Source organism: Oppia nitens, unplaced genomic scaffold, assembly GCF_028296485.1.
Source record: "Oppia nitens isolate AA-2021 unplaced genomic scaffold, nextdenovo-longstitch-racon4-pilon3 scaffold10_pilon_pilon_pilon, whole genome shotgun sequence".
Taxonomy (NCBI): domain Eukaryota; kingdom Metazoa; phylum Arthropoda; class Arachnida; order Sarcoptiformes; family Oppiidae; genus Oppia; species Oppia nitens.
This window is the reverse complement of record NW_026533189.1, coordinates 2,672,618-2,698,853: the sequence shown is the minus strand read 5'-3', so window position 1 is coordinate 2,698,853 and position 26,236 is coordinate 2,672,618.

Sequence of the window (26,236 nt, the reverse complement as noted above, 5' to 3'; positions counted from 1 at the left end):
GTGTGTGTGTGTGTGTGTGTGTGTGTGTGTGTGTGTGTGTGTGTGTGTGTGTGTGTGTGTGTGTGTGTGTGTGTGTGTGTGTGGTATCAATTTGATGGTAACTAATCTCCCGATAAGTCTTGTATAATACTAACACAATTGCAACTMAAAAAAAAAACATTGAAACAACGCTATCAATCCGTGACTCATGTCTGRGCATCACTTTACATGTCGGTTCCCTACATAACCTCCCACACACACCACACACACACACACATGTATTTATATGTATGTCTTATATATAAATACCATCGAAGACTATCATCATCGCCAGTACCACAAAACAGCAAAACAATGATTATTTTTAAAAAAAAGCTACCAGTGCTCTGTAGTTGATAACACAACTATCCAAACAAATAATACATCATTTGATACTAAAAAAATATGAGATGACTTTGCGTGTGTGTGTGAGAGAGAGAGAGAAAGAGAGAGAGAGAGAGAGAGAGAGTAAGTGTTATAGGATTTATTAAATAAAATATTCAATAAAATAAAAAAATCTATTTTATTTTTTTTTAAATTATAATAAAATTTATTTAAAAAATTACAAATATTTAAATTATATATATATATATATAAATAAATTATTGAATAAAAATTGAGTATAAATAATTTAGCAAGTATAAAATAAATATTTTTTTTAAAAAAGGCATATCTTCAGTTATACTATTTTTTAAAAAATTTGTATTTATTTACATTTTAATTTATTGTAATATAATATATATTTAATAATAATAATAATAATCTATAAAATATTGATATTACTTTTAATTTATTAATACATTACTCTATTATTTAATACTGAATAATTAATAAATTTATATCTAAAATAATAATAATAATTATTATTTTATTGTATTTTATCAAATATATTAATCACTTATATTATTATTATCACTCAATCTCTACACTTTTAAATATTATTTTTTTTAGGAGGTATTATGATATATATAAATACATTTACTGTATGTCACGTTATGAATGCTAATATTATTATTATTATTACAATTACAATATATTGAGTTTAACACAAACCAATATATATTTTTTTAATACATAAAATAATAATAATCAAAATTGTTTTGTTATCTATTAATTTTCAAAATGTATTTGTAATTTATTTAGCCCATTATGGTTACTAATTATTCATTACAGTCACCAATTATATTGAATGCATTTTCATGTTTAACAATAGCAGGTATTTTTTAGGTCCAGCAATTTTAAACGGTATATTAATTTAATTTTATTTTTWAAAAAAATAAAACTATAAATTTTTTGTTTATTTTTGTTTATAAACATTTTTCGCATATTTAATATATTTACTTTACTAATAACTTTTTTGAGTTATAGTTTATTCAATAAAAATACCATTTAATTAACTATTGCATGTATTTAACAATAATTAGTAAAAATATCTCAAGTTTTTTTAATATGATTTTATATAAAAAAAATATTGACTAATAGATATAATAAATTTTTTATCTATCATATATTTTTATCAATAAAAGTCTGCTATTTATAAATTAAAAATACTATTATCAATGATAACATAAAATTTGCATGAATTTATTTTTTTATAAAAGTATCCTGGTTCAATTACTTCCTTCCTCTAAATATTAAATTATTAATAGTATCTCTAACTTAATAAAACAATATTATATAATAATAATTATAGGTATTAATAATGTTTGTTTGTTTTTTATTTATACAATAATAAAATTGTTATTATTTTAATTATGAAGATTATAGTATACAATAATTTTATAATATTATATAATACAGTAGTATATAATAATAATAGTAATAATAATTGTATACAATATTATACAATAGTCGATAATAAAGTAAAAATATTTTATTACATTGTGTATTGAATACTAGATATTAACCAAAACTATTTAAACTTATAAATATTTTGTCAATTAAGCGGCCAATAGGTATGTCATCCCCCATCCCCTTACAAAAAATGCCACATTAAGTGCCGTTTTCATTATTAGTAGTATTAACTATATAGTTTGAATTGATAGTAATAAAAAAATCAACAACAAAAATACTATAATAACTATAATGTAGTGAATCACTTAATAATAATAATAATAATAACAATAGTAGTACTGTTAATACCAATAAACACTAATAAATATTTTAAGGTTTGTCTTTTAACTTATAATTAAATAAAAATACTAATAAATAAGAAAAATATTTATTTTTGTTTTAAGTTAAAAGTTTACGGAAATATTATTATTATTATTATTACTGTATTTTATTTTCGTGGGACTCATTCATTGATATTGTTTAAGGACAGGTGTGTAGTCTATTTAGTATGGGATGAGAGATGATTTGAGAGGATATACCTAATCATATGATGAGTTTATATACACAGTATATACAGTTATAATTGACAATAACATAACATATTTGAAAAAAATTATTGTGAATCCCTTAATTTAAAATTATGATTTTAATTAAAAAATTTAATTTCAATGTCACATAAGTTTTTTAATAAATGTTTGCTTTCATTGATGATCATTTGTGTATAATATTTTTTATTTTTTGACTTAACAAAAATTGTTGCTATAATTAATGATATGTTTGTTTTGATTTAATTCAACAATTATTGTACAGTATATATAACTATTTTTTTTATTTTTGTTTAGATTTAAACGTAAAAAAGCTTATATAAAGTAAAAAATAACAACAACAACAAAATATATTTATAAAATTAATATCTATTTTCAACTATATTTTTTTGCTCATATAGTAAATTATATATATATAAAGTGTATAATATTTTTATATATATTTATTTAAACTCTCTCTCTCTCTCTCACTCACTCACTCACTCACTCACTCATAGATGATGTAATAAATCAAATGTTTAATTAAGCTAAAACTTAAAACCTAACAACAAAAAACAGCAAAAAATTTAATAAAAGTTAGTTAACTGATTGGTCATTTTGCAGTTTAATTAAAATGTCAAAATAATTGAAAAACAAACAAACAAACAAAAAAATAKTAGTCAGAAAATAATTTACAAAAAACACATATCATTTACAGTAATATTTTTGTGTGCAAACATTTTTTTTTGTATTAAAACAAAACAAAAATAATTGCTTTTTTCGATGTTATTAAATAATTATAATATAAATTAAAAACTTTTAATATATACTGTATATTTTTTGTAATTTTTTGATTATTAATATTGTAGTAAAAACATAGCTATTATATACATGTATTGTAAGCTACAATTAAATAGTTACAATTAAATTATATATATATAATTTCAATGCTATTTTTATTGTGAAAATTTTATCTAGTTAAATTTATCAAATTATCCTTATAAACTAAGTTAAATAATAAAATGCATTCACATAGGGTGGTAATAAAATTTTATGATAGATTAACTAATAGTGTAGTATACCGTCGATAGTAATATCATTACTGTAGAGCACTGGTAGTCTACCCCTGCTATGGCTTTTGTAGTTAAAAGTTAAGGGGCATTCAGGATATATATTATATATATAAATTTTAGTCAACAATTTTGTTGTTGTTGTTTAATACAAAAATCAATTGTGTGAATAAAATGTGCGGACAATAACACACACATACACACAGTGTGTTTGGTGTCCAAACAAAATAACACTCATTGAAGACAATTGTCGATAATTTTTACTTTTTTTTGTATACTATTTGTATAATACTATCCACTAATGGCATTAACCATAGAGTTCACAGTTACCAAACAGTATTGTCTATATATATATATATATATATATATATATATATATATATATATATATATATATATATACTGAGACATGTGTTGGATGGACAGTCATCTTAAACAGTTAGTCAGTCAGTCAGTCAGTCAGTCAGTGGATAATATTGTATATGAAAAACAGTAAAAACATTTTATGCCAATTGTTTGTTTGAATGAATGAATGGATGGATAGTTGAGAGACACACAAAAAAACTATACTTTACTTAACAGTTGAGTGCAATGAAAAGCACTTGTCGTTCAACAACATTGTCCATACATTTCATATATGTATCGATAATATTTGTGATAATAATTTTGTTTTCAGATAAATTAGATTATATATGAATTTATTAATAATAATAATAATAATAATAATATTTATAGTATTATTTCAAAAACAAAATTGTGATGACATTTCACTATTTATTTTTTTGTTGTTGTGTGTGTCACATAAAGTTGATAACATATTTTTTTTGTTGATAAAATAATAATAATAATAAAATATATGTAAAAATATTATTTCTTTTCATAAGAATCCTAAAAATTTGTTTTTAATATATATATATGTCATATAATTTTTATAATAATAAATATTTGCTATTAGATTACTATTGTTAGCAAATATTTTTTAGTTTTACTTCATATAACTATTTATATTATATTATAAAATATTATTCATTGTTTTTGTTTGTAGAAATATTTTCATTGAAACAATAATAATATTTTATTTGAACATAAAAATCAAAAATATTTTTTAATATATTTTATTCAATAAAATAACATGCACATGATAATTTTTTTTGTATTGTTATTATTTTGATAGTTTTAATAAAAAAAAAATAAATACAATATATTTCATCAATTTATACCCTAGAATACTAAATAATATATATTTTTATTAATATATAATTTTTTATTCAATACAATATATCTCCAGGTAATATACAAATTTATATACAATATATAAGTATAAATTTATTTTTTAAAACTAAATAAATATAAAATATATAACTTTATATAAGACGCTATACACTTGAAGATATATATACAATATACTCAATTTATATATTTATATATATATATATTTAATAGATAGTAAATATATAATAATATTAATATATAATACCTGTATATATATATTGCATATATATATATAGTATATATGGTGAATATTTACATAGTGGCATATATTTTAGTTATTTTGCATAATTTATTAGCCCTAACACAAAATAAACAAATAAACGCCAGTATGTAACACAAAATAAAATAAATTAATAGGAAAAAATACAATGTAGTACATAATCAATGTAAATAAATAGCCTTAATGTATTTTATTATTATTATTATTAATTATTTATATATAAAAAACAGGTGAAGTGTGTGTGTGTATGTGTGTGTGTGTRTGTGTTTGAGTGACCAAATAAACAGCAAAATTTATTTATTAAAAAAAATAATCAATAAATTATATTTACTTATGACCACTAAAATAGTTATTTATATATAATATTTTTTTATATAAATAGTACATATATAATGTTATATACAGTAGTTATAAAAATAAATTTTTAGTAACAAAATTAATAATAATAATAAAGTTTTCTTTAATATATTGTTATTATTTTCTATTTAATATATATATTTCAATTGATTAAATTAAATAATTAATATAAACTGTTTAATAATTAGAAAATAATTTCTAATATATATATATATATTAGACTATTATACAAACTAGATATAATTTTCAATTAATTTATAATTAGTTTAGTCAAATCATCAAAAAAAGTAAAGTTTTCATATTATATTAATCTTGTTTAAGTAAAAGTCATATAAAATGTTATCAGAAAAAAAATATTTATTTTTTCATTTATTTGATTCCCTAATCAAATGCCTACAACTAATTAAGATTAAGAAATAAAAGTGAAATAAACCGTTATTAAGRAGAAGAGAGAGAGAGAGAGAGAGAGAGAGAGAGAGAGAGAGAGAGAGAGTCTTAATGCTAATTAAAACAAATATCTAAATATATATAATATTATATATATGTGTGTAGAAATGTATATTACTTTTTTGTTTGGCTTTTATTGTATAACCATTGATTAAATGGTAATGTAATTACTAATTATATTCATTTGAAGTTTAAATAACTTATTTTCACTACTTTCGGTACTATTAGTAGTAATAGTAATAGTAGTAGAAGTAGTAGTATTGGTATTATTACTATTAATATTATTACTTTGTTTGTTATCTGAGTTTGTATGTGATATGAATTGTTAAACAATAACAAAAAAGTAAAAGCTATAAGACTTAAAATAAAATGACACAATTTTTTTGGCTTAATACTACATCTCTCTCTCTCTCTCTCTCTCTCTCTCTCTCTCTCTCTCTCTCTCTCTCTCTCTCTAACTCACTCACTCACTCACTCAACACACATTCACTCTTTCACATCTCATTACAATTGACTGATGAATTGAAATGGATTTTATGAAAGAAAGAGAGAAAGAAAGAGAGAGAGAGAGAGAGAGAGAGAGAGAGAGAGAGAGAGAGAGAGAATGAAAAACAGTATTTAGAAAATTGACTTTTATTTCCCAAAATACACACTAAATATATTGTAAATGTATCACAAGTTATATAAAAAACTATTTCTCAATTGAATAAAAACTATTGATTCAATTTCTCGCTGTTAATACTGTACTTTACTCTCTCTCTCTCTCTCTCTCTCTCTCTCTCTCTCTCTCTCTCTCTCTCTCTCTCTCTYTCTCTCTCTCTCTYTCTCTCTCTCTCTATACTTTATTTTCAATGTATGTCTCATAAACASAGATAAACTTCAATATACAATGTTATATATATATATATATATACTGTATTATACAATATATCGACAATTTATTTGATACAAATTTTTCTCTGGTATTAGAATTTAAGGCATCGTTAGGTTAGACTATCGAAGACAATCATTGGCCATACAATGGGCACACTGTTAGTTAACGCCAGTGTATGAGAGAAAGAGAGAGAGAAACAGTATGTAAGGGAGAGGTATTTAGGGACAGCCACTGATGAAAGCCACTGATGAGTGAACAAAATGGTATATATATATATATAGAGTATATACTTCTTTGATTAAAATAAATGTGGCGAAAAAGTTAAGTGGATATGTGTTTACCCATAGCAATAGCACTGGGAGGACAGGGAGAAAAAGATAGGGATGCCATTAATGTATTGTAAGGTTAGGTTTTAGTTGTATGTTATATATATATATACATTCATAGTATTGAATTCTTTAAGCAACTTTTAATGGTTAAAACCTATTGTATGTACAATGAGTGTGTGTGTGTGTGTGTTAGTGTCAATGTGTTGTTTGCTATATTTATACAAACAATTGCAATTGATAATGACTTAGTAGTATAGTAGTCTAACTGTTAGACAATTGTAATTATACTTAAATGAAGCTGGGATAAAATTGCAACTACAAATCAAACTAATAGTAATAATAATAATAAATATTATCAAGCACATATTTATTTGATATTAATTTTTATCTTCATTGTCTATACTCATTGAGAGAGAGAGAGAGAGAGAGAGAGAGAGAGAGAGAGAGAGAGAGAGAGAGAGACCATCTGTTTCAATATAATTAAATATTCAACATTTTTTTTGATATAGAAATTGATAGTTTGTATCTCAAACTAGCACTGGCAAATATATATATATATATAAGGGCATCGGGATCTCATGGTTGGTCAGCCATTAACACAATGAATGAGTGACTGACTGACTGACTATAATATGGTGTGAGGACAGGGGATGTATAGTTTATTTGAGGAAAGAGAGAGAGAGAGAGAGCAAAAAAGAGTGGCTAACGGCTCACCAGAGATTTGGCCGACTATTATGCAATAGATTGCTTGTAAAAGTATATGTTATATGAGGACAGTTGTGTGTCGTAGGGTTTTTTTCTGGTGGAAGGGGAGGGAGAATGAAAGGGAGTTGTCAATACATTTGCAGGCATTTTGGATGATTGAGGAAAGTGGAAATAGGAGTTCCTCTGGTAGAACCAAAATATATATATATATATATATATATATAATTTGATACACAAATCGCTCGGTTAGGTATCAATAGTTATCAGAGAAACGGGAGATGCAGTATATATATTATACTAAACAATCACTTGAGAGATACAGTTTCTCTCACTTATTATACTCTCTCTCTCTCTCTCGGCTAAAGTGATGGCAAATTGTCTATACATTTGTCATAAAAAAAGAAAGCAAAACAAAACATATGCACTGATAGCCAGTGTTTATGCAATTATTTTTATAAATCATATATACGGTTGAGGAAAAAAACCCCATTAGAAATGTCTATATTTAATAAATAATAATATGATATATACAAGTAAAATACGGTTTTCTTTTTTTATTGTTGGTGAACAGGGAGGTGACAACTGGTGTCTCATCAAACTTAGCATCCCTGACCTGTTTCCTTGGCAACCATTATTCTATACCCAAAAAACTACTACTACTACCCGTTCAAACATGTGGATGAACACACCATATACAGCACATAAATACACGCAAGCACTGGTAGCTGCAATGGTTAAGATTATGTATGTCTGTCTGTATGWATGTGTTTGACAATAGAAAAAGAAAGAAAGAAAGAGAGAGAGAGAGAGAGAGAGAGAGAGAGAGAGAGAGAGAGAGAGAGAGAGAGAGAGAGAGATAGCATTGGTTATAAATATATGAAACTCTCTAATATTATGACATATTATTGTAGTAAATAAGCACTTGTATTAACTAACCGTTTCGTCGTCAGATCTGTCCGTTTCATTGTTTACGATATATATTGAATATATCTATGATATCAATAACAACAACAACATGACATAACTGAGCGATCACACAATGACATGACTGGCCTTCATCTCTCACATCACATCATCAAATTTGACAGACATATAATATTTGCTGTAATAATGCTGTACTATGTGTTTGTTTTGTTTGAAAGTTGAAAGATATGGATATTAAACATTTTTTTTGGTGAACTAACTAACTGACCAGTAACTAACTATAAGACTGRCTACTAGTGCTCTAGTTATGACAATTCATAACTTACTGTATATATAWATATAGTATAATATGATTTATTTCTCATTAATACAACAAATCAATAAAACAAATTATACTAAAATATATTATTTCTATTATAAATAATTATTTTTCTATTAAAATTATAATAATGTTAATKCAAATTAACAAAATTGACAAACTGTAAATTAGATAATTGAATAATTTTAATTAACTTTTAAAATAATAAATTTAAAATAAAACTATTGTTAAAATTATAATTGTATTAGTAGTTTTTATTGGAAATTAAAAACTATATATTGATAATTTTGTAACTTTTTGATTAACAGTATACCAGTTATATTAACTGTACTAATAATTTAAACATTTAAAAAATAAATAAAAATAAAACGACAATTATTAACACATACAGTATATTATAATTTTTAATTTTTAAAACTATTTTAAAAGTATTTATTGATTAACATATTTACAATTAATGTTATTAGTAATCGTAATTGCAATTAAAAATTTCAATAATCTAAATAATAACTAAATTAAATAACATGTAGTACTAACTATATATTTTTGTTATACATAATACATGCTGTTGTTATTGAATTTGATACTAAAAATATTTCTATTTACAATAATACAGTAGTAGTAGTAGTAGTAGTAGTAGTAGACAAACCAATATGACCAACAAAAGTGTATTTGAAAATCACATTTTCAGCTCAATAAATGATGTATTAGTCCTCCAAGTGCTCTGACACACACACACATACATTCAAGCAAAATATGATGACATGATTTTTGTTGATTGCATTAACATAATGGAGATGTTTTTGCTGGATGTTTGACTATCAATACATTTACAATAATAACCTCTACTACTACTACTACTACTATAATTTAATTCAATTAAGGGGTGAATATTTTTATTATAAAAAAATAGTCATTCAATCTCTCAAAAAACTTTTTCTCTAAAATAATTGTATAATAAATAAATATATATTTATTATTAATAAACTATTAGAAAATCACTTTGTTTTATGAATTCATTCACTCGTTGTTTTTTTTTTTGTATTTTGTTAGTTTATTTTCAGTCTAAAAATTGTTAAAAAAATAATACTTTATTATATATTATAGATTAGATTATATCTCTCKCAGTTATACTGTATATATATATTTCTTAAAATTWTATATATATATATAATAACTTAAATTATAATATGAAAAAAATTAAAACAAATCATCAAAACATCAGTGATTTTTTTTAAAGCTACTGTACTTTACACTACTAATGAATAGCAATTTTATAAATGCATTAATAAATTAGATTTTTATTAGATATACTATATATATATACAGTATATTATAGTTATATAATACTATACATCCGTTTTACTCATTAGTCTGTCTCACATAAATTTTATACAGATATTCATTAAAAGATAGGAAAGTTATAAAAGTTTACTATCAAAAAAAAAATTATATATAAATATCAATGTATAATATTATAATAATAGTATGTATTACATACCAGTGCTTAGATGATGATACAAGTGCTATAGTATTAAATAAAAGGGTTACACAAACATGTGTGTGTGTGTGAAAATGTTTTAAACTATTAACTTTTTTTGACTGCAAAAAAAACAAACAAAAATAATTTAATCATAAGTTTAATTTCATATAATTTTTAAATCATTACTATACTGTATATACAATAATAATAAAGTGTTATTAAAATTAAGAAATTATAATATAAGTGGTAATAATTTGTTTTTATATTACTTTATTTAAAGATTAAAATAAAATTATTATTATTAAACTATAATAATATAATTTACACTGTTTTTTAAATGTATAGTTGTTGTTGATATTGTATAAAATAGACTTTTAAAAACAAATAAAACAATATTTTTAAAAATTATTTTTATTATATAATATATTTTTTAAGTGATATCTAATTATACTAAATATCTGAATACATGCATAATATATTTAATATAAAACATAATTATAGGCTAATTAACAATAAATTTAAATTTTTTAAGAAAAAAATCAAAACCAATTTTCTAAACAATCAGTAAACAAACAAAAAACAAACAAAATAACTGTCAGAAAATCATATCTAACTAATAAATTCATTGAAAACTTATTTATTTTTTTGTTGCTTTTATTTTCTGTATACTTTTCTATAGAAAAATATATACATTTTTATTTTGTAAAATAAAAATAATATAATAAATTTGAGAAAAATAAATGATTTGTATTTTTGTTGGTCAGTAAATCATAATTTTAATGTTTTTTTTTGTTTTTTTTGTTTTGTTTTTTTGTTATTTTTTATTTCATATGTGATTTATACTCTTCAATGCTTTTAAAAAAGATTGTGATTATAGTAGAGATAGTGAGTGAGTGAGTGAGTGAGTAGAAAGAGAGAGAGAGAGAGAGAGAGAGAGAGAGAGAGAGAGAGAGAGAGAGAGAGAGAGAGAGAGAGAGAGAGAGTAAAGAGAGAAAGTGAGAGCACTGGACGAAAAAAATATGACATTTTTATRGCCAACACATTAGTAAACAATTTATGGATATATATATAACATTGTGGTTATTGTGTTGAAAAAATATAATAATAAAAAAAACTTGGGGAAAGTCCTAATAACACACACACACACACACACACACACACACACATATATATATATATATATTATATAAATTATGTAACTGTTTATACCTCTAGTAAATCTCATTATAATAGAGTGTTAAAAAACTATTTTATAATAGAAATATATATATATAATATAGCTCAAAAATATTTGTATGTTTTATAGTTATAAATATTTATGATTTTTTGATTTTACTATTATATTTTMTTWTTTATAGATAAAAGTTATAGATTTTTTCAGGAGGGGTTCCCCACATATACATACATACTGTACATACATGTGTCGGTAACTATCAATAAAATGCATGATTTCTACTAATATAATAGTAKTAGTCGTCAAACAAGATAACTGTGTCAAACCATAGTTTATTTAGACAGTCAACATGGTATACAGTAAAACTACAGCACCGGTAGATTTTTTTTGTGGACCATTTCACTGGTCGACTAATGAGAATTTATGGGACAGTTTTATCGTCCAATTTTGTCGCCCGTATACAGTATAAACTGTATGGATATATATATATGTCTACCACTTCATGTATTTTTATTATACGATTATTACGTTTTTGGCTATGATTTTATTTTTGGGTGGATATACCTCTTAAATGGCAAGACTATGTGTCTGCACATATAGACTGGGATTTATTATATATATATATATATAATGTCTGACCACACAATGACTTTTTAATAGTTTGTAATAAAAAATTTTTCGGYTAATACCACAAAAATTATAATCAAACTAATAAAATGTATTTAAATAAAATTATTTTATTATTTAAATATCTGTTTATTTTATTATAGCTGTGTGTGTGTGTGTGTGTATGTGTGTTTGTGTGTGTGTGTACGTGTGTGTGTGTATGTATGTGTGTGTATGTATGTATGTGTATGTGTGTGTATATGTATGTGTGTGTGTGTGTGTGTGTGTGTGTGTGTGTGTGTGTGTGTGTGTGTGTGTGTTGAAAGTTTATTTTGTGTTAATTTTTTCACACATTTTACGCATACAAATTTTTTAATATTTAAATGCCATATATTAAACCGGACCTACCGGTGCCACCAATAAATATATATATATATAAATAACAGACTAAGTTATGTGAAACTGTAGTTTATCACAATATATATATAATTTTATTGAGCAATTTTTTTAGGTGTTTTATAATGTAAAATACTGTATACATAATATCAATGATTTTTTTATGGTTAGTCTATATATGGAAATTTCATAGAAAAAATATATATTTATAAATTAATATATATGATTAATTGTATTTTATAATTTATAAATTGCATATACTGTATGTAAACTAATAAATGATATATTTATATATAAAAAATAAATTGCTGTAAAATACCAAATAATATTTTCTGTGTGAATATATTTTTAAAAAAAAATAAATTTTGTTTAAATGAAAAAATAAACTTTTTTTTGTTCATTTATTTTTTAGACACATTTATTATAAAAAAGAAAGAAAGAGAGAAAAAATTTCTAAACAAAAATACCAGACATTCATACATAATATACAGAGCAGTGGTATATATAGGCCATTACCTGTAGGGCACCGGACAGATAATAAATAATTTTTTTGGTGGTGTCTCACACACACACACACACACACACACACATTAATATCATTTATATAATTTATATATGGTTTTATAGTTAAATTAATGTATAAAAATATTTTATATATTTTTTATAGCGCAAACTTAAATAAAATTAATTCACACACAAAACTTAGTAATATATATATATATATATATWTATTATTATAAAAAAAACTATAGAGAAAATGCATTTTTCACGACACATGCAGTGTTAGGAATAAAARGAAAATGAAAAAATAAAATAAAAAATAAAACAAATTTTTTATTTTATAAAATAATTTTCGACTAAAATTTTTACTAGAATTTAAAATGTAATAAAATATATTGTAGTTTAAGTATATTAAGAGAATTTTTTTGTAGTTTTGTAGTAAAAAAATATCATATTATAAATTATTATGATTTTAGTTACAAACAAAAATAATATCTATTAGTCAATATAAATATATTTTTTGACATCAAATTTATTATAAAATTATTATAGTATTTATATATACTATAGATTTTTATTTTTAATATATTTTTGTTATACAATGCAGAATAATATTAATTTTGTTAATTTAATAAACAAATTAGTTTATGAATCATAAAAATACAAATAAAATTAAAATTAATATATCTTTACTGTAATAAAAAATAAATACAATAAATGCAAATCAAATTATAATAATAATAAAATATCTTCACAAATATAATATTATTTAATATAATATACTAAATTAAATTATTAATTTTATTAAAAAAACAAATTTTATACTGTATTTTATATAYATATATACGTTTATTATATTAATAATAAAATATTTGCCTCAAAATATTTATTAGGCAATAATATCAGTAAATGTAAATTAAATATATTTACATTAAAAATAGATATAAATTATTATACAAAAATTTTATTATTGACAAATATTCTGTATAAATATTTCTTTTAATATAATAAATGTAAATTTCTAATGAATAAAATAATAAATACATATCTATATATATATATATATATAAAAGTATGCTATAAATAGCTACATATAAATTACTTCATACAATAAATTCAATTTTATTGACAACAAATCATTTTGTTTGTAAAAATTGCTTTATTCAGCAATAAAAATAATTTTAGTTTTTTTCTCTATTGTAAAAAACATGTGTGCTATTGAAACATAAAGTAAAAATTAATTTTATATAACAGTATATATATATATATATATTTTATTATTTTCGGCCATAATTTACTTTATAACATATATTTTATACAATATATTATAGTATTATTATTATTATTATTATATATAGTAAAGTAAAATACAATATAGATTTTATACCATTAGTTTCCTTTAAGCGTTTATTAAATTTACAAAATAGTGCAAATTTTTTTTTAAAAATAAATTTATTTAAATTTTTTTACAGAATATACTGCATATATTTTTTTGTAYMAAAAAATGTATAAATTTTGTTTCAGCATAAAAAAAGACAGAATATTCAACAAAATATTTTTTTTATTATGTGAACAATAAAATTATTTTCTAACTAATAGTTTTGTAATAATTTTGTGTTTAAATCGTTAAACGTTTTGTCATAAATGATATCTATTTTACASAAAAAATATATATATACAGTATATATAAAATAAAAATTATTTAGCATTTGTATTGTGTATTAACAATAACTTATTTTTATAGTTTAATGAATTTTATTTCTCTCTAGTGATATATTCTCAACAAAAAAATCAAAAAAAAATTTTTTTTTACTGAAATTATTATGTTAACGATTTACATCATTATAGATACTGTGAACGTAATGATAGCAACAACAAAAAAATAGATTTTATTTTATCCTTTTTTTTGGTTATAAAAACTTAATAATCTATATTTAGGTCACAACACAAACACATAAAGTTAAACTAAAAAATAATAAATATAATATTTATATAAATTTTATAAATTTTATAAATTTTATAAATTTTATAAATTTTATAAATTTTATAAATTTTATAAATTTTATAAATTTTATAAATTTTATAAATTTTATAAATTTTATAAATTTTATAAATTTTATAAATTTTATAAATTTTATAAATTTAAATCGTTATCATTTTAGTTTATGTTTATATATATATATACTGTATATATATTATTATTATTTATTAGCATTTAAATTAATTGGTTAAATAAATCAAATATTTAATCAATTAATTAAATACTGTATTATCATTATAAATTTTATTTAAAAAAAAATTATGGCAACAAAAGCACCAATGAAACTTAATAACAAAAATTAGTTTATTTGGCAAAATTTGTAATTAATATTAAAAATTAAATTTTTTAAAAAAATGTTTTGTATAAATATTTTTATAGTAAATAATAAAAATAAATATAATCTTACAACTTTTATATTATTATTATTATTTTTATCATCATCATCATGCTAAATAAAACAACAACAAAATTTGTTGTTGGATATATATWTATATATATATATATATAATTAAAACATTAAATTTTTATTTGTTTTTTTTTTGAAAAAAATATTTACAATTTTTATTTCACACAAACAAACACACAGACAGTAAATAATATTTATTTATATAAACACATTGTATTTTTTTTAAATACATGACTAATTTTATACCACTTGTTGTTGTTGTTTAGCCACTACTTAATGTTTTTGTGTGTATGTTTGTGTACACACAAAAAAATAATTAACATATAATAAATGTGATCTAATAATACATTAGATTTTATACTGAATATTTTACATTATATACAGTATATACAGTATATATATATACAGTATATACAGTATATATATATATATGTATAAATAAATTATACCCATCTATATTATGTCTATGATTAAGACATTTGTAAACCAAATCAAGTGTATAATATCATTGTCTAAAGTGTTTAGTTGTGTTAAAGTAGTAGACATACATTGCATTATATATACTGTATATTATTATTATACATAGCTTACAATTATATATATAATATTAAAAGTTTTCAACTATTAAAATAAATAAATAATAGTTATTAATATATACAGTATATATATATGTATATATAAAGTAACCAAACAATTGTGTGTATCACGTCGTAGCCATTAATTTACAGTTGATTTGATATTGTATTAAACTTATAATTACAATGTTATCTCTATGACAGTATATTTAAGTTTTTAATTGTTAGTAGTTTAGCTGTTTTTGTTGTTGTTATTATTGCATTAATCAAAGTGATTAAACATATGTGTATATAAAAAATAAAGTTATTTTTTTTAACTCTTTGTTAATGTGAATGACTGAGTGCTTGTGTTTGTATTATAATGTGTTTAAGATTAAGATTTTTTTTATAATGTCATGTAATTTGCGTTTTGTTTAATCATTGATAATAAGTAATTTTCATATTAGTATAAYTTTAATCTAATTTATATATATATATTATAATATTATGAAAAARCTGTTTTCCGTCTCATTTATTTAACTAATATAATTACTGACAAACAAAAAATTAAATAAATAAATAACTTAATATTTAAAATTAACGTTTACTTTTCAAAAAAAAAAATAATAATTTAAATGTTTTGTCATTAAAAATATAAAGTTTGTTGAATACAMAAAAAATCATATACAGTATATACAAACTTACATATAATTACAATTATTAAAAGTTACAAAACATTTAATAATTTTATTTACTAAATAAAATGTTTAAGTTTTTTTTGTTGATATTAAAGTTRAGTTATGCTATAATATATAGTATATTAACAGAATATTACTTTAATATAAACATATTATTTTAATATATAGAATATATACYGTATATAATACAATAATAAAAACAACAACAAAAAACAATTATTTTAAGTATCATTTTCAGCAATTATTATTTTTATGGTAGTTTTTTATATACAGTATATACTGTATCATATATTAATAGCAATATATTAATATATTTTATAGATATAATATATACGTATATACTGTATATATAAATGTGCAACATATGGCCGGYTATGTTTTATTATCACAAAAATAGTAATTGCTAAATTWAAAAAAAATCAAATTATTATGATATAATACAGTTTTAATGTAATTGCTATTAATTTTATACAATGTCTAATTGATACATTATATTATATATATATTATATTAATATATCGTATATATATATATTGTTGAAATATTATTAGTATTTATATTATACAATATGTAGTTTAATAAACTGGTAATAAAAGTTTATATTAATTTATTTTTGTAATACATTATAGACACCGTATAGACTATTACTACTGTATATTATATTAATTGATTGATTTTACACGACTTAATCAAATGAAATTATTATTATTATTTTATTGAATAAAAAAATATAAAGTTAAAAAGATTATTATAATAAAATTTTTTATTACAAATTCATACAACAATAATAATAATGATGATAACTTTATTTAATTATTATTATTATGATTATTGTATTATTAGTTAATTTAATTAYAAACATTGGKTTTTYAGTATATATAATGTATATATATATATAAATAAATTGCAAATTCAATGTATAAATTTGATATTATAGTCTGTATTATATACATTAGTACTAATCTTAGTCATAATAATTAGTTTTAATGTTGTTTAGCATTTTTGCTATTTTTTTTTTAATTTGCTATGTTTTAATTATTAGTATCAATTGGCTGCTTATCTTTAAGTATAATAATTAAATTTGTTTTACTAATTGTTAAGTGACTTAACCAACACCAACATTAAACAATAATCACAATAATAATAATAATAATATAAATTATATTATTTATCAAAATGTGTGCAATTATTAATAAAATAATGATAAGTTTTTAATTTATTTAAATAAATAAAATAATGTTTATTCATTATCATCATTATCACATTGGTTAAATATTTTATAATTTATAGTATTTATTTTTTTGTTAAAAAATGAATACATATTGTTGTTTATATAATATAAATTATTACTTTTAAAGTTTTTTGATTATATAATCTATAAAATATACACATTTTGTTAATTATTTTTAAATAATAATACTAATGTTAAAATAAATCTTACATTTAATCTAAAATATCTATATTTAGACTAAATATTATATATATATATATAATATTACAAAATAATAATAMTATCATTAATGATTTGTCAATAAATATATGAATTTCCAGTGACTATCCCTTATGTATATAAATATAAACATTATTTTCTCCTCTTATATCATAAATATATATATATATATATATATATATTAAGTTAATAGCATTATMTAAAAGCTAAAAATCAATGTCAACAACACATGTCATATTGAATATTGTCATATAATAGTTAGATTGATATAAGTACTGGACATTCATATATATATATATATATAGATATATCAAATAAAATAATAAATATATATTTCTATAGATAAGGGGATAGTAATAGAAAAAATTTTAATCACTGGTGTAGTTATGCTTGAAATTGAATAAGTTGTGTGTATGTATGTGATGGGAAAAATAGGGGAACAGTAGATAAATAGTAAAGATATGGTATTTATAAAGACATATTAAAGTGATGGTCATCTCAATCGACTAATACCAACCATAATAATAATAATAATGATAATACTGTAGACACGTATATATATATACTTATATACCACTATAAAAACAGGCACTTGTATTGTGTAATCAGCACAATGTCTGTATAAATATCTGCTTATATACTTTAATGTCCACCAATACTACTAATACTACTACTACTACTAATAATAATAATAATAATAATAATGTGTTAAAAGCATTTATGTCTAGTATTACCACCAGTTATATCAATAGCAAGTAATAAGTATAAAACTTTTTTTTATATATAACTATAACTATATTTATATAGATATTATATTTTATATAAACTCCCAATAAATAGGCTTTTCTCGTGAGGACAGGCATTCAACAGACAAATTCATTACTAATTTTTTTGTGGCTATATTTCTACTGTATATATATATATATATATATAAAGTTATATTTTGTCTATTAATAACAAAATAATAATAATAATAAATCAAATAGATTTATATATTTGTATTAATAATATTTTTCTATCTCTCATTGACAAACATTGTCTATTATGCTATCCGTTTGAATTAAAATGAAAAAAAAACAAATTTATTTTCTGTCACATATTTGTCTTTTTATTTTACTATCACTAACACCCATTCAAATATATATATATATATATTATACATAGATTATACACAATAAATGTTTTATGAATATATCTATTGAAATCGTCTTTATATTAAAAATAAAATAAATGTCAATTGAATGACACTTAAGGCTAAGCCAATAGATATCAAACATGCAATGATTGCACAGTTGTCTCTCTCTCTCTCTCTCTCAATGCTCTAAGTACTGGTGGCTGACCTCTCGACCCCACCTCACGATAAAACGGGTGTTTAATCAAAGATTGCTTCTCCTAACAGACATACAGACAGTCAGTCAGACAACCACTTACACAGAGGTCTGGTCTGACCTGAGGTTATATAATATTTTTGTATTCATAGTATTCAATGGTGTGTAATATCACTTAAACCGTTATTGAATTGGATTATATATTTATAAATAAAGTATATTACTGTATATATCTCGGTATATATGTTTTATTTCAAATATCCATTTATTATACACACATTCATATCATATCATACATACAAAACATTGAAAACTTTTTTTTTGACTGATAGTTTGATATTGATTTTTATTATCAGTTTTTATACAATAAAGACCACTACTACTACTATTACTACTACCAAATCGTAAAAATAAAATGTCAATAAAATTGCATTAAATCTGCAAATTTTTACMCMAAAAAWATATTCAAATATATTCACTGACTCTCCCTTTTTCTCTCTCTATTGTATAGAAAATAATTTTCAACAAATAACACACACACAAACAAATTGACATTAAAAATGGTTTTATTAAATGTATTTGACAATAGACTAAAGTGTCTGGAATTGGAGAGAGAGAGAGAGAGAGAGAGAGAGAGAGAGAGAGAGAGTATTGTTTATATGAGATAAAAATTATTAGAAATAAAATGTATATTTAATAGKAAAGTATATATAAATTTAGTYTTTTATTTTGTAGTTCTGTGTTGACATTAATATAAAATAAAACGTTATTATAATTTAGTGTCCGCTTCGACACACATAACATATATATGAAAAAAGTGGTGTAAAAACTGTAAGGACTGSAAATATTATAGTCACATACCAACCATTAATTGAAATAATAATAATAATAATAATATCTATCGTTATTTATATCACACAAAAACATACACAATAAGAGAGAGAGAGAGAGATGATATTTCAATGACCAATAGTTTTACATACAAATAAAATATACTATATATATATATATGATGTATACTTTTATATATAGTTTTTTTTGTCAAATACCAATATATTTTTCTTAAATATATATATATATATAAATTGTCGACCAAAATGCTATAATATTGATAGTAATAATAATAATAATACAATTTTTTTGTGTATGCCATGACTATGATCTGTTTCATCTACACTCACCCACTATATATATATATATATATATATATCTGGCTCTCATAATAAAACTATATATATATATATTGAATATATATTCATCCCATAGTTATAGACCAGAATTTTTTGTGTTATGTTATGTGTTATTCCAATTAAATTCTGTGATCCGGAATAATGTGATTCCTTACACATAGAGAATAGGTATATGTATTATATATATATATATATATATATATATATATATATATATATATATATATATATATATATATATATATATATATATATTAATGTAATTTACACCAAAACTAACACACACACACACACAAGTGTTTGAGATAATTGCAATCAATTTCTATATCGTATATATATTATATATTATTAATATAAATACTGTATTAGTACATACATAAAAATATATATAATTTATATATTGTAGATAGTATTGTATAGTTAATAATAATATGAATTTACTAATAAAAATTACTAATCTTACTAAAATGCATTTTATTTATTAATAAATTAATAATTGAATAATTTAGTCAATTATACTGCTTATTACTGTATTAATGTCATTAATTATATACAATATAAATTTATAACAAATTRTTATTATTTATTACTAAATTTTTGTTATATCAAATTGATTATCAAGAAATATATTAATATAAATTAAAATATTTATATTCAAAGATACTGTAATCAATTGATTAATAACTTCAATAATAGAAAATTATGGTTATATTATTGCAAACAATGATAAATTTGTAAATTATTTGGTAATATAATTCAACAACAAAAAAATATAATTAAAATAGAAATTTACTATAATTAATGTACTCATAATATTAAAATACTTAATCATTAAATTTATATATTATATACAATATTATATATTAATTAGAAATATATCAGTGTTTATATTTATGATATTTATTTATGTACAATACAGTATAATAAATTYTTATATAATAATCATAATTATTATTTGCAACATTTATGGCATTATATATTAAATGCAAAACAAAATATAATAAATATTTATATATATATACTGTATATCTAGTTTATTACTGTATTATTGCTGCGATTATCGTATATTATTACACAATTAATTGTTTTGAAGATTATATCTAACAATTTATTATTAATATTATATATATATATAGTATTTATATATAGAATTGTATTATATTTTCATTAATCAAATACCATATACTGTATATGAAATCATAGATTTATTATGTATTAAATACACAATAATAATACTGTAATAATAATAATAATAATAATAATGATTATCACAATACACAATAAATAAACTTCATATAACACCTGTAATCAATATAAGATATTATCACATATTATATATATATATAAATATACAGTGATATGAATATAAATTGACAAATATATCAAATTTATTTGCAATATTTGCAAATAAATTATTTTTTTTAAAAATAATAATACAAAAAAATCAGTCAAAATATATTATAGCAAATAGATTTTTCAATAAAGACATATATGGTGATAAAAATTTACATTTTCATTTATACACAATACTGTATAAATATATAAAATATATATAACTTTATTTATTATTTGTTGAATACTATAATAAAATGGAAATAAATTTATATTTATAATGTGTTTACAAAAAAATAAAATAAAATAAATTTACTTAAACCGTAAATGTTTTTCCGGGTCATCACAATAATTCATTGTTGATAATGAAAAAATATAACTTTATATACTGTATATATATATATATATATATACAGTAAATATATACAGTATTGTATATAATTATTATTCAACAATACTAATAAAATGTGTATAATTTTATACACATATAGTATATATTTGAAAAAATAAATGTCATATAATATAACAGCAACAATAATAATAATAATAATAATAATAATAACAATGTATCATTGAATGATTACATAACCATGATTTACAAGTTATTATACATATAATGTATATTTATATGTGTGTATATATATATTCAGCAAATTTTTATGAATAAATTTATAAAATAAAAATAAATCTAAATGCTTTATATAAATGTATATATATATATATATTACTATATATATTAAATGTATTGTTTGACATGTATTATGTATGCATTTTTCAGTCAGAGTATTATTTATAATGACATTTGAAATCCCAAATTTGAAATCATCTGACATATAATAGTCATCAGTATTTTTTTCATATTATGGTTCAAACTAACTGTTAAAAGATACATAAGCGTATTATACACTTYAACAATATATATAGTACTGTATATATATATACAATGAAATAGATATTATAATATTTAATATTCAAGTACTAAGGGAACTGGATGTCCAAAAACACAAAACTGACATAAACTTGAAAAGTTGATTATAATTAAAGCTATAGTTTTAATGTGCTATCTGTCAGTGTATAGTGTTTTTTAAATACTACTGTATATTATTCAGTACAGTATATATGACTCTATTATTAAAATAGTATTTATAATTATAATAATAATACTACTATTACTAGTAGTAGTAGTAATAGTAGAAGTGCTATCTAATACCAGTGCCGTATTTTAATATATATATATATACTGTACTGATATATATAATATAATATAAGTTAATTTAAACCTAAACTTAAATTACATATGCTTATATAAAAATAAGTCTAATTTATTAAGTATCATAATAATACAGYATAATGCATATAAAATTTTATACATAAATTTATATACTGTGTGTATTTATATATAGGTAATAATTAGCAAATTTTTAAGAGAGAGAGAGAGAGAGAGAGAGAGAGAGAGAGAGAGATAAAACATTCAACGATTTTYGGYTTTAATTTTCAACACTAGACTCTTATATACTATTCATAGATAATAACTTCATTAAAATATAAAAGTCAATGAAAAAAATATCTCTTAGAMATTAWAATAAGATATTATTATTATTATTATTATTATTTAGTTATTAATAACTCATTATATTTAAATTTTGTAAAGTAAAATTTTTGACACATATGACACAAAAATAAAAGCATCCAAAAAAATTGTTCAAGCAAATTTAATTATTATTATTTTTTAAAATATAAAATTAATTACTAAATAATTTTGTTCAAAATTCTAACTAAAAATAGATAATAATTAATAATAGATTATTAATTTTATTTTTTTTGGTAATTAAAAATTGYAATAGCTTAAATGTCTATTTTTATATTTTAATAACTTTAATWTATATATTATATCAATAAAGATTGGTTTCTGAAACTTTTTGTGTCACATAATTATTGATAAACTTTATCATGAAATATATATWTATATTGAAACTATTGAAAGTGAAATAAAATTACTATTAAAGTGTTTATCGATAATTTATATTTTTTTAAATTTCAAAACAAAGTTCAAAAATGAATTTGATTTATATGTCATTTATAAAACATTTAATAGTTATTTATATAAAGTTTTTTTTTAATAAATTGAAATCTTGTTTTTTGATCACATATTAAATGAAGTGTTAAGTTATATGCGATATATAAATACAGAATAAATATCAATATAATAAAAATAGTTTAAATTTTAGTGTATTTTAGTTTTTCAAAAAAAAATCATTAATACGAATTTAAATTGAAATGAAATAAAAAATTAATTTTTTCATTTTATCAATAATATATCAATCATTGTAAATTGAAAAATAATAGCTTTAAATAAATGTAATTAACAATATTTTTAGACATTAATTTTTTTATATATAGTTATTGATAAGTAATACATCATATTATATACTAAATATATAGATATATATATATATAAATCACAAATAATATTTTGAAAAGTTTACAGTTTAATCTTTAAAAATATTTTGTATGAGAAAATAATGTTAGTTTTAATTATAGATAAAGGATTTTTTTTTGAAACAAAATTATTAGTTTTTTGTGTGATATTAAAACGTATACTTTAGGACAAAAAATTAGAAAAAATAAAAATATTTTCAATTTTCTCACAATCAGTCATTTATAGTTTATATATAAAATTGAAATTCATATCAAATATTTGTTTTTTTAATAACACACACACACACACATACACACACACACACTCACTCACTCACACATACATACACACAAAACTAGTAATGTATTAATAGATTGATAGATAGCTTGAAAAAGTCATTTCCGATTAATCATATAATCACATACTTTAAAGTCAAATATTGTTATAAACCCTATCAATCCATTCATCCTTTTTTTAGTTGTTATTAGTTTACAAACTCCAACCCAACCGATCCCTATCAACCAAAAATGCACAGTTAGGGTAATACTAATACTACAATATATATATAATATAGTAATAATATTAATAAAAGTCAACCAATTGGCACATTTGTCGTCTGTCCAAACAATAGAGAAAAGTGTTATGTTTTCATAACTTTTTTACTGTATTTATAAATATTTCAATTATATATTATATTTCAATTGTGTTATATAATATAGCGCACAATAATATTTGTATTTATATACTGTACTATAAAGTCATAAAAAATTGTTAATAATAATAATCATCCAATGAAAGTATTAAAAGTTTATATACGAAATATTTAATGTCATAATATTGAATACTACTGTGCAGATATATATATATATATATAAATATATATATATATAATATTATCAGCTAAACTTCAGGAGCAATCAGTTTCCCATTGAAATTTAATATCAAACWATTTATCACTGTATGGAAAGGGGTCTAAAAATATCACATACTATTTTAGTTGTAATAATAATAATAATAATAATAAAATATACATACAATAGTTTTACGTGTGACCGGGCTAATTTGCTAAAACATATCTCCATATACAGTAGTACACGTGTGTGTATGTAATAAATTTTATATCTACAATATATTGTATAACAATAAACCCTTTTTCATTGTATAGTATGATAATCATAATAATAATAATAATATGAAATTTTTATAACAATATAAAAGAGTAACTTTTCAAATATTTACTGTATATATATTTTATAATATAAAGTTTATACATCCACACAAAAAAATAATATTAATTTATAATAAACTATTATAATAGATATGTTTTATAACACATTTTTATTGAATGAAAAAAAATCTGTTATTACCCACCGTATGCAATGAGTGTAAAATATTTATTAACAAATTTTTGCAACAATTGATAATAAACTTATAGTTGTTTTGATTTTTTTTAAAATTTTTTTATTGCTTGTTACTTCACATTTAAATTTGATATATTAATAATAAGATATAGAAACCCCCTCAAAAAAACGGTTAGGGTATCAATTGAACCATTATATTGGTGTCTATACAGTATAACTGCTCAATAAAATGCTGATCATTTTATTTTATTTATATATAAAAAATAGTTACAATCGATTGAATGGATTGAAAAAAAAATTTTTTTTTTGAGAAAAAAGGGTTCATTTTGGCGAAAATAATGCAATTGTTAAACAAATTTTTTTTGTGTAGTATATATTTTTTTCCTGAGCGCCCTTTTTTTATAT